The sequence below is a fragment of the Penaeus japonicus genome, unplaced genomic scaffold (assembly GCF_977035675.1).
Source record: "Penaeus japonicus unplaced genomic scaffold, GWHDUDI00000001_assembly GWHDUDI00000036, whole genome shotgun sequence".
Taxonomy (NCBI): Eukaryota; Metazoa; Arthropoda; class Malacostraca; order Decapoda; family Penaeidae; genus Penaeus; species Penaeus japonicus.
In genome coordinates, this window is record NW_028234438.1 from 17,023,365 (window position 1) to 17,033,364 (window position 10,000).

The 10,000-nt window shown below is 33.8% G+C and overlaps 2 long non-coding RNA genes across 4 annotated transcripts in view; one reads left to right on the plus strand and one right to left on the minus strand.

Annotated features, from left to right (window-relative positions):
* LOC122265556 (uncharacterized) overlaps window positions 1-3,704 on the plus strand; it is a 5,809-nt gene extending 2,105 nt beyond the window's left edge. For 2 of the 3 annotated variants that reach the window (XR_015190622.1, XR_015190623.1), the window contains 11 exons: window positions 516-618; window positions 960-988; window positions 1,159-1,229; window positions 1,405-1,471; window positions 1,642-1,695; window positions 1,882-1,973; window positions 2,140-2,222; window positions 2,403-2,481; window positions 2,658-2,817; window positions 3,205-3,248; window positions 3,421-3,704. This is a non-coding gene — a long non-coding RNA (uncharacterized LOC122265556). Of the gene's footprint in view, window positions 1-515; window positions 619-959; window positions 989-1,158; window positions 1,230-1,404; window positions 1,472-1,625; window positions 1,696-1,881; window positions 1,974-2,139; window positions 2,223-2,402; window positions 2,482-2,657; window positions 2,818-3,204; window positions 3,249-3,420 lie in introns of all 3 variants that reach the window. The other variant, XR_015190624.1, reaches the window with a different exon arrangement.
* A 2,832-nt stretch (window positions 3,705-6,536) lies between these two features.
* LOC122265555 (uncharacterized) lies at window positions 6,537-9,356 on the minus strand. The gene is made up of 10 exons (XR_015190613.1): window positions 9,308-9,356; window positions 9,064-9,114; window positions 8,829-8,874; window positions 8,567-8,613; window positions 8,227-8,305; window positions 7,840-7,985; window positions 7,502-7,572; window positions 7,158-7,200; window positions 6,784-6,836; window positions 6,537-6,612 (listed from the first exon to the last, which is right to left on the minus strand). It is a non-coding gene; the product is annotated as an uncharacterized LOC122265555 (long non-coding RNA).
* Between the last annotated feature and the right edge of the window lie 644 nt (window positions 9,357-10,000).

Consider the following 10,000-nt stretch of genomic DNA (forward strand, 5'->3'; position numbering starts at 1 on the left):
TCTCCTCCCATATTGATGAGGATTTTTGAAGTGAAGGAATATATTTAACACCTTTAACAAATGTTGCGTTCATGTCATGGCTTGGCTGGTCTTCCCGCTGGTAACGTGAATGCAAAGCCCTAGTTTTGTCTAGCCATGTTAAAGGTGATCTTGTGCGTAGTGACTGGCTGCTACCTTGGCATGCAAATAGTCCTTGGTGTACGGCCTGTGCATTTCAAAAACCTTGGAAATATCCTGGTGCAGCAAATGTTGTCATTAGTGGGTCAAGATGACCTTCCTTTTTCTGCATTTGTAAACCTTTCTTTAGCAATTGCATATTGTAATAATCTGAATTTAGCACCTTTTTAAAAGGGAAAAGGTTTACTAAATATCAATAAATTGGGAAAAGGTTTACTAAATATCAATAAATTGGAATTCACTAAGTCAACGTGTCGGATTGACTTCCTCCTGGTCATTTATCCTAGACGTTATTATTTCTGCCCTATGTGCCTAATTTTTGTATCCTTGTATTTCAGGATTTTTTGGACACTCCTTGCTGAGAACGTTGATATAATGCTGTATCCCACGAACCTGTGGCTTGGGGTCCATTGCTGTCACGTCTTTTCTCCAGACTTTTTGGTAAGCCTAGAGCACTAGTTATCTAGCATTACTAAATTTCAGAAGTGATTAACACTGTATAATGCATTCTTGTATATGAAATGAGATTGTTGCTCTTTTACCCTTGTGTACTTTCAAAAATTGATATTAATTTGTACTTATCCTGATACCAGAGTTAAAGTTCTATAGTTTCCTTTATATTTGAATATTAACTGTACTGATGAAATAGGAGGGTTCGCTAAAAATTTCATCTGAAGCCTTTGATGAAATGTCTCCTGCCTGTCTGATTTTATTTTATTAATATTTATTTAGTTTCAAATTTTTGAGACGTTGATATATATATTTTTTTTCTTGGATTCCAGACAAGAGCTATGTCTTGCAGTTACTAAAGGTGAGCATATTAAATAATTGCAGTAATAATAATCAGTAAATAGTGATGATTATTTTACAAACTAGAGTCTCTGAAATTATGTGAGGATCACTATAGTCTGAAAAAAGTTGAAATATAGATCTAAAACCCCTTTTGGCTAGTCTAATTATTTTTTTATTTTTTTATTCTAGGAGTTACCTATGTGGAGTGTAAGGAATTAATATTCATGGAACAAGTCGATATCCATGATGGCACCTTCAAGGTAAGAAAAGAAAGAAAAAAAAAAGTAAATTAATATGGCTGTAATGATGACAGAAAGATAGGGACATATGATAATTATGATTATTTATCGTTGGGAATCTCTCTGAATACAACATTTTTCTAATGCTTGCTGAAAAGGGTAACTGGAAAATTTCAATTTATTTTAATATTTGCAGATTGCAAGATGACCCTCCCAGAACTGGGAGAATTGTTCAAATGTTTGATTATTGCTGACCAACAAAGGTAATAACTATGTGCCACTTTTATTTTTGTTGCTGGAAAGCAATTTATCTTGATTGATATAGACAAGACTCAGATACTTATGAAATGTGATTATTTAATGTATGAAGTATATTGGTGCATTACGAAGTCCATGGTTGGTTCATTTTTCTTACAGATAATTACCTTTTCAGGATATAGTAAGACTTTGAGGTGACCAAGACTGCTAAAGATCTTGATTCTTCAAGGTAAGATATTGACCAATTAAGATTATCTTGATAATGGTTTAGAAAAGGTAGAATATTATGATGACATAAAGATAGGGACATATGAAATCGATGATTATTTATCGTTGGGAATCTCTCTGAATGCAACACTGATATGCATTCTTTATCTATAGTTGAACTGGTTATGAAACAATTTTGTATTTACAGGATGCAAGCATACCTTCCTGTATGAAACAGCTGAGGGAATAGAACATTAAAAGTACTGAAAACTATACCGGACCCCTAACTGTACATTAAAGGTAAGGGTATTGTATACCAGACTATGGTACTAGCAATAATTGACATGGAATTAAAATGATGACAAGAAGATAGGGACATATGATAATTATGATTATTTATCGTTGGGAATCTCTCTGAATACACTATAGGGGAGAAACTCGAAAGGTAAATTAATTTTTCTAATAGATTATTGACTTGCAGGCTGTGGTTATGTATTGAGGCGTAGATGAATAGAGATGGTGCCAAGGACCATGATATTGTGAACAAAGGTAAGCTTTTGTCTATTTCACAAAATTCTGCAAATTTTGATTTTAAAATGATGACAAGAAGATAGGGACATATGATACTTGTGATTATTTATCGTTGGGAATCTCTCTGAATGCATTTATAAAGGTGATTTAAGTTTCCAGTGAAATGTACTTTGCTCATAGAAGTGTTTTTATTTGCAGGTTGTAGATGACCTGCCTGAGGGAGAAATATAAGAATGCACTACAGAATTTGCCAAGACTCGACTCCTTTTATTGGAAGGTAAGAATTTTTAGCTTATTTTTTAAATGCACTCGCTTTAAAACTGTTATGATGACAATAAGATAGGGACATATGAAAACAATGATTATTTATCGTTGGGAATCTCTCTGAAAGCCATTGAATTTATTGTACATGATAATGTATGTGGACATGTTATATCAATCTCACTCTTACAGACATGAGGATATGGCCAATGCCGCAAATGAGCAGCGAAGACGAGAAGACCCCATTCATCCCTGTCTACACTAGCCAAACAAGATGCTTGAGGTTGCAAATCCTTGTTTGAGGAGGGTTCATATGATAGAATTTATAATTTTATTCATATTTTGGAAATAGGTAAATGCCATATTTTTATATAAGTTTTTTTTTCTTTTTCAAGTTGTATTTTTTTCAAATTGGATCGCCTCTTATATCAGGTCATTTAAAAATCGGTTAGAAAGGGAGTGATACTTAGTAACAAGCTCATATATCAATATTGATTAGTAACTTCAAATTATTGGCATTTAAATTAATTTTAATTTGTACCACAAATGATTTGCACATGTCAGCATCTGGTGTGTTAAAATTACTCTCCAGATTTTTATATTTGTGCAAGATAAAATCTGATCCCCCGTTTGAGCAAGCCTAATCTTGCTAGGACACTCATGATCAGAAACATTTATATGGAGAAATTGTTTAGTGTGCTTTTTGTGGTTCTTTTCTAATTATTTTCTTTCCTTTCAGGTCCATACCAATGTGGATTTTATGGAAGTGGAGAACCTTTTAAGGTTTGTATAAATATATATTTTTTTGTATTTTTGAGTGAAAATGATGCTTTACACTATCTTTCGGCTGATTGCCATTGATGATAACTTCTTTACTGATAACTATAAAAAAAAAAATAATAATAATAATTTAACTTATGATTTCAATTTAACAAGGTATGTATTTCAATTTCAGGAAGAGAAACCATTAAGGGAAACTTGATGGTTAGCAGAATTAGATGGACCTCCGTGATGCTGTGAGTCAAGTGGGACTATTTTAACATCAGCAAGATGACCTAGTTTGTAGTTCTGAAACCAAGGGATGCTAAATTAGGTCCCGAAGAGTTGGGAATGAGAGGACCTCTACATGGAGAACTGCGTCTGAAGATCTGGCCGACCTGTATTCATGATCTTTCCTGTAAAGATCGGTGCAAAACCCAATTATAAGAGTCGTACTCTATCAATAAATGAAGATTTATATTATCGTTTTATTCCCTTTTTAAAGTTACTGGGCGAATGTTGAAGATATATTCAAGTTTTGTAGATAGTCCCATTATGCTTTAGGAAATTTTACAAGCAATTGCAAAACACGGGCCTTTAAGTCTGCCCTTGAAATGAAACCAGAGGGTATTTAAACAGTATTTTGAACATTGCATTGCTTGCACTTGCTGCAATCAGATCAATATACATGCTACATGTCAAAAACAAAGTTGTAATACCTGCAGTATATCCTTACTTTTTTTTATACAAAAAAAAAAAAAACTGGCAAATAATTGCAATTAGAATTAGGAATGTAATTTTCTAGTCATTAAAAATGTTAGTTATTCAGAAAAAATGACATGCCAGGTAGGATTCGAACCTGAAAATTAATGGGAAAACTAAGACAAGCAAGAAATGGAAGTGCCTAATTTAGTGACTAAGCAATATTACCCGTCTTGTTAGAAAGTTTCCATAAATTACGGAAAAGTTGGCAAATAGAAGGAAATGTAATTCGTCCGATTTGGTAGCAATGTGGTAGCACTTTCTACTGAGCATCGTGTAGTTGGAAAAAACGTAAATACAAATGTGAACGTAAATTTAGCTGAATGGAGCAATTCACTAGGCAAAAATCAAGGATGTTGAGGAATTTTCCGTAAAACTCGCTGGAATCTTGCAAGGTTTCAACCCATTGCGTAAGGGTGTCATGACTCATGAGTCATGACATACATGACGTAGGAGCTTTGACCTGACGACGGGCGTTATAACGTACATGACGTTCGGGGATTTTGGATCACTGCTATTTTTTGCAATGAAAAAAGGAATGAGTGATGATTAGGGTTGTGACAAAAAATTATTTGAAATAATTTTATAAGCTTAAGCTTTAAGCTCATAAAATAATCTTTTTAAGCGTATAAAAAATATTTTCCAACAACGGTTTCATTACTTGATAAGACTCAATTTTAAGTGGCTAACGAATATTTCAACATTTTCTAATATTAATATATTCAGATGAATAGCAGTTCATTCTAATATAACAAACTAATAACGTCGCATTCAGTGAGTGTTATACCGTCATTGAGTGTCCGATTCTGTCTTGCCTCTGAAAATGACAACACTTGCACTCTATCACTCCATCAACATCCTCAAAGTCTTTGAACTCATCGAGTAATTTTCTTTTGAGCTTGTGTGCCTGAATTTTTGGCATCTTTGCAAGCTGAAATGTTGAGAAAGTAGTAAAGTTTACAATTTAGAAGTAAATATTACATCTATGGAACTATGAAAATGCTACTAAGACGGAAATACTTAAGAATCTACTATCTAGTAACTGATATGCCAATTCTTCGTTTGCAAGGAATTGTAGAGCTGAAAGAGCTATGTGTTGGTGGAAAGAAAGTAGTTGTGGTTTCAATCACTTATATACAGAATGAATATGAATAAAATTACAATAATTACAGACAAAGGTAATTGTTTGAATGAAATTTATAATTGTTAAAGCACAAACAATCAATAAACATTTTTTCCAATAAATAAATTTTAACATAATAGCAAAGTCAAATAATTAGAACATTAGAATCCATTTTTGTTGATCTTGCAGTTCTGTCGTGTTCACTTAAAGGGCTGCCATATCACCTCATTTTCTCCTCTTCTCAATTTTTTTTTTTTTTTTTATTAATTGTTTGTGCTTTAACAATTATAAATTCCATTCAAACAATTACCTTTTTGTCTATAATATTGGAAAATGATGGTTACTGCAGTTATAATTACCGTAAAATCGTGCTAGCTTAACGTCCAAAACCTAGATGACACCACTTTTTCTTACCGCCAGCAGGAGAGAGCCTTGAATGGCACCCATCCACGGTCTCTAGCAAGCACTGTCCCTAGAGAGCGATGGCACACTAAGTTGATGAACCCTTGCTCAAAAGTACCGCCGATGAAGGATATGCAGGCAGAACGAGAAGAGGGTGACTCGATCCATACCCGTGTCTAAAATGTGCTCCTGTGTCAATATGGATGCCTTTCACTGTGGCACTCAGTCACAAGCACAGGTTTCATTCCTCTTTACATCTTATCTTTATTGTAGGTGCTCATGTTTCGTATTCGTTCATGACAGCACGAAAATACGAAAAAAATGTTGCCTTTTGTCCTCCCATAAAACAGCAATACTTCTATCACACTGAGTATAAAGAAAATGAGCTATTATGGATAATATACTACAATTTTAGTCAACTGCAGCACTGATCGATCCTGTCATATGGCACATTTGTCTCTAAAACTCAATGTAAAACTAGAGCGGTTTTTTTTTGTTTTATTAAGAGTGGGATGATTAACATAACATAAAATAAAACCTATCCTGGAGGCTGGGCAAGCAAATTTGTTTGCAATGGGTTAATAAACCAAAAAATTCAAGAGCCCTTTCCTTGAAGCGGTCATCTGTGCCTTTAAGAAATAGTTGCCAAAGTGTGGAGCTGGTCGTATAAGGCTTCATTCAATATGGATAGACATGGAAATGTCAAAATAGTTCAAATGAAATGGTGTTTTAACTGGCAACTTCAGTAAGCCTTGGCTTAGCGACATGGTCAAGTATCTTTAAAATCTTTAAAACGTGTATATTCAGCCAAGTAATATTCCATATTGTGGCCTGGCATAGATTCACAACAAAGCTTGTCCAGCAGAATGTCAATAGCATCATTACTCTTTCATAAGAGGCTTGAGGGGAATTCTATAAATAATTCCGCATTTCTTTTTTTGGGTGGATATTACACTGAGTTACTTTTTTAATGTTTAATGTATAGAATGAGGTGTACTTTATATTTGGGATATTAAGAAGATTCATATTATATATTCATTTATTTTGGATTAACACTTCCTCAACCATAGATGTAAATACAGGCCAAGGACACGCACGAGTCTGAAATGAGAAAAAATAAGTCTTAGTACTTGTACTAATTTCTGGAGTTCAAACCAAACATTATCATTTAATCAGTAATAAAAGCTATCATCAATTGTAATCAGCCGAAAGATAGTGATAAGCATCATTTTCATTGCAATTATGAAAATAACCAAATGTGTGTATACCAACCTTTCTTGCAGTCAAAATCGTCCAAGAAATACCAGCATCCAAAATGGGCAAACCTGTCAAGTAATAATATTATTAATGAATGTTCCTTTCGTCTAACCATACAATGTTACTTCATTACTAATTAGGCTGGTGTTTCTGATCATGAGTGCCCAAGTAGCATTTGCCTACCCAGACGGGGGACCAGGTTTTATCTTGCACAATAAAAGTAAAAATCAGGAGTGCAATTTTAGCAAACCAGATGCTGACATGTGCTGATAGGATTCCAACTTTAGATCTATCTCACTAAATATTGATCAAAATAAAATTACATTAAATCCAATAGTAAGCTATATATACACAAATCCATTTTACAACTATTAATCCAATAATCTCACCTCAAATCGTTTTATTGGTCCTAGGTTTAGAAGAAACTGCAACCTGTAGAATAAAATTGTGTTAATTACGGTTCCCTTCTTGAAACCATACATATAATTTGTTTAACACTGTCTCACATTTCCCCAAGGTAGATGTCCAAATCACCCACCCAGATTAGGTCATGAGATTTTTTTTCTACCCCAATTTACTGACCAGAACTTCTAGAACAGAAAACCCTGTGGATGAATTGGGGCAAAATACATTTTACACTTCAAATACAACTACTGTGCACGCTTGCTCATGTAAAGTTTTGATCTATGTTAAGCAACATAGAACATTCAAATCTTACTCTCACCTTACTTACAAAAACGCTGCAGACACATGGAACAGTGATGTAACATGTCCACTCCATCTTCTAATGCTGGTCATTACCATCTGCAAAAAGAGAAACAATATAAGTAAAGTTTACACACAAATGTAGGTTTAGTCTCAAAACCTAGGTCAGCCAGGCAGGAGATATTACATCAAAAAAACTTCAGACAAAATTAATTGCGAACCATCTCCAGTTTCATCCTTAGTTTATTTTAAAGAAACTTTAAAAGGGTCCAATTTCCCACTTCAAAATGGACGGATCTAGAGTAATGGTATCGGGACATTAGTAAACAAAATCCCCAATAGTCTTTTCCCCACTTTCATCCTCACCTGTATTAGCAGTTCCATTCCCATGACTGGTATGCCTCCTAACACATTGAAGCTTTCGGCAGTACCATAGGACATCAGGGTATCCACAGGTTCCCCCCCAACAGCAGACTAGCACAAAAAAAGTGCTTGTACCACACAGGAGAGACCTGAAAAATATTTTTTTTTGTAGATTATAAGAGGTTTTAGGAGGGGGTGAGGGTTGTAACAAGATCTTTGTAAGAGTTTAAGGAGACCTTGCAGATACACAACAGGGTCTATTGGTAACCCTAAATTTATCTGCCACTTTTGTAAACAACAAGGAGAACTTTATGCATTTCCCTTGGCCTTTGGCAATGGCATATAAGCATATCAAGTCAATTAAAGAGATGCAAAACAAGAAAAACTTACCATGTAACTTAGGGCCGCAACAGCAGTCAATCTACACATTCTACAGCAATACTGTAGCATCAAGCATCTTGCAGTTAACCTTTAAAATAAATACAAAAAATTACTTAGTACCGTCATTTACAGAAGTAATCACCATATTGATCAGTGTTGATTATGTTAGGGTTATCTAGGAAGACCCACGATAATGGACATCGGGTTCCGCTGGTAAACCTGGTTTCTCTGCCACCCTTGCAAAAGCAAGCAATAAGAGTAGAACTTGCTGATCGAGAGGGGCACAAATATCACATTATATAAGAATATTACAAAAGAACAAGGAGATCACATGAACTTTAGACATTACCTTCATTCAAATGCGAATATTAAGGTTGCATCCCTGAACAGTTACTTCTGAAAAAGGAAGGAATACATGTTACTTAACACTCGCAAGAACTAATAACTAATGAGATCACTGTGCCTCATATTTTCAGTTAAAATTCTTCCTCATATTGATTCGGAGACTCTAGTTTGTATAGAACATCATGTTAATTATTTCAATCTAAAAAACAATTAAGACAATTTGATTGGTATGTGCAAACCAAACCCATAAAGCTTTTCATATTTACCTTTCTCTATTCTCAGAGACATCCTCTCAGCATGGTTTACTTGCAGCTGTAAATGTAAGTAAAAACTAATTAACCAATTTTAACTCTACATACTGCATCAGCAACTGCAATATTTTATATCAGATAAAATTAATCCTCACACAGATTCGGAGACTCTAGTTTGTATAGACATCATATAAATATTTAAACTTATCAAAGTCAACATAAGTAAAGAATATAAAGTTTCTATAATCACCTTTCTCTATTCTTGGCATCTGCTTCTTCCCTTGGCTACCATAATCTTTAGCTGCAAGATCAAAACAAATTAGACAATTGTAATTAAGATGGCAGTATCAGCAACTGCAATATTTATGTCAGAAAAAAATATCCTCATACTGATTCGGAGACTCTAGTTTGTTATGATCATCATGTTTATTTCACTTCAAATATACTATTTTAAAACTGCTTTTCAATAGTATGCTTCTTGTTAACATTCTTACCTTCCAACAGCCTTCAAGCACGGACACTTTAGTAGGTGAAGATCACAATCTGTTAAAAAAAAAAAAAAAAAAAGTTAACTGGTTGTAAAATAACAGACCTACATATTGCTTTGACTTTGAATTTGTGTGAAGACAGCTTAACACTGATATAAGCAGAGACTCTAGTTTGGAAATTTCCATCATACTCACAGAATATACAAGATTTGAAATTAAATTGGAACAAGATAAATTTTACAAATTCTTACCTCAAGCCTTGAAACCAGATCAGGATTCACCACTGGGAAAATAAAGGAATACAAATTACCACCATTATATGAAAATTCTGCATATATATATATATATATAAAATTTATTCAGTTTTTATTTGTCCTCACATAGTTTCGGAGACTCTAGTTTGTTATAATTCATCATTCAAACTTGAATTTTCCTTTATTCAAGGTTTAGATAAAACTAAAAACCAGTGACAACTTGGATACAGGAAGGCAGAAAACACCTAGCTTTCTAAATAATCCTAGTAATAATAATAATAAAAAAATATATATATATATATCATTAAGAAAAATGTAGGGCAGACTGAACTTCACTTCTTGCAATCAATTTCACAGAAATGTTACCGATAAATTTCTATATGGGCAAGCTGGAGTTGATCACTTCCATCTCACAGCCCACTTGCAGTGAATATGCACCAACAAC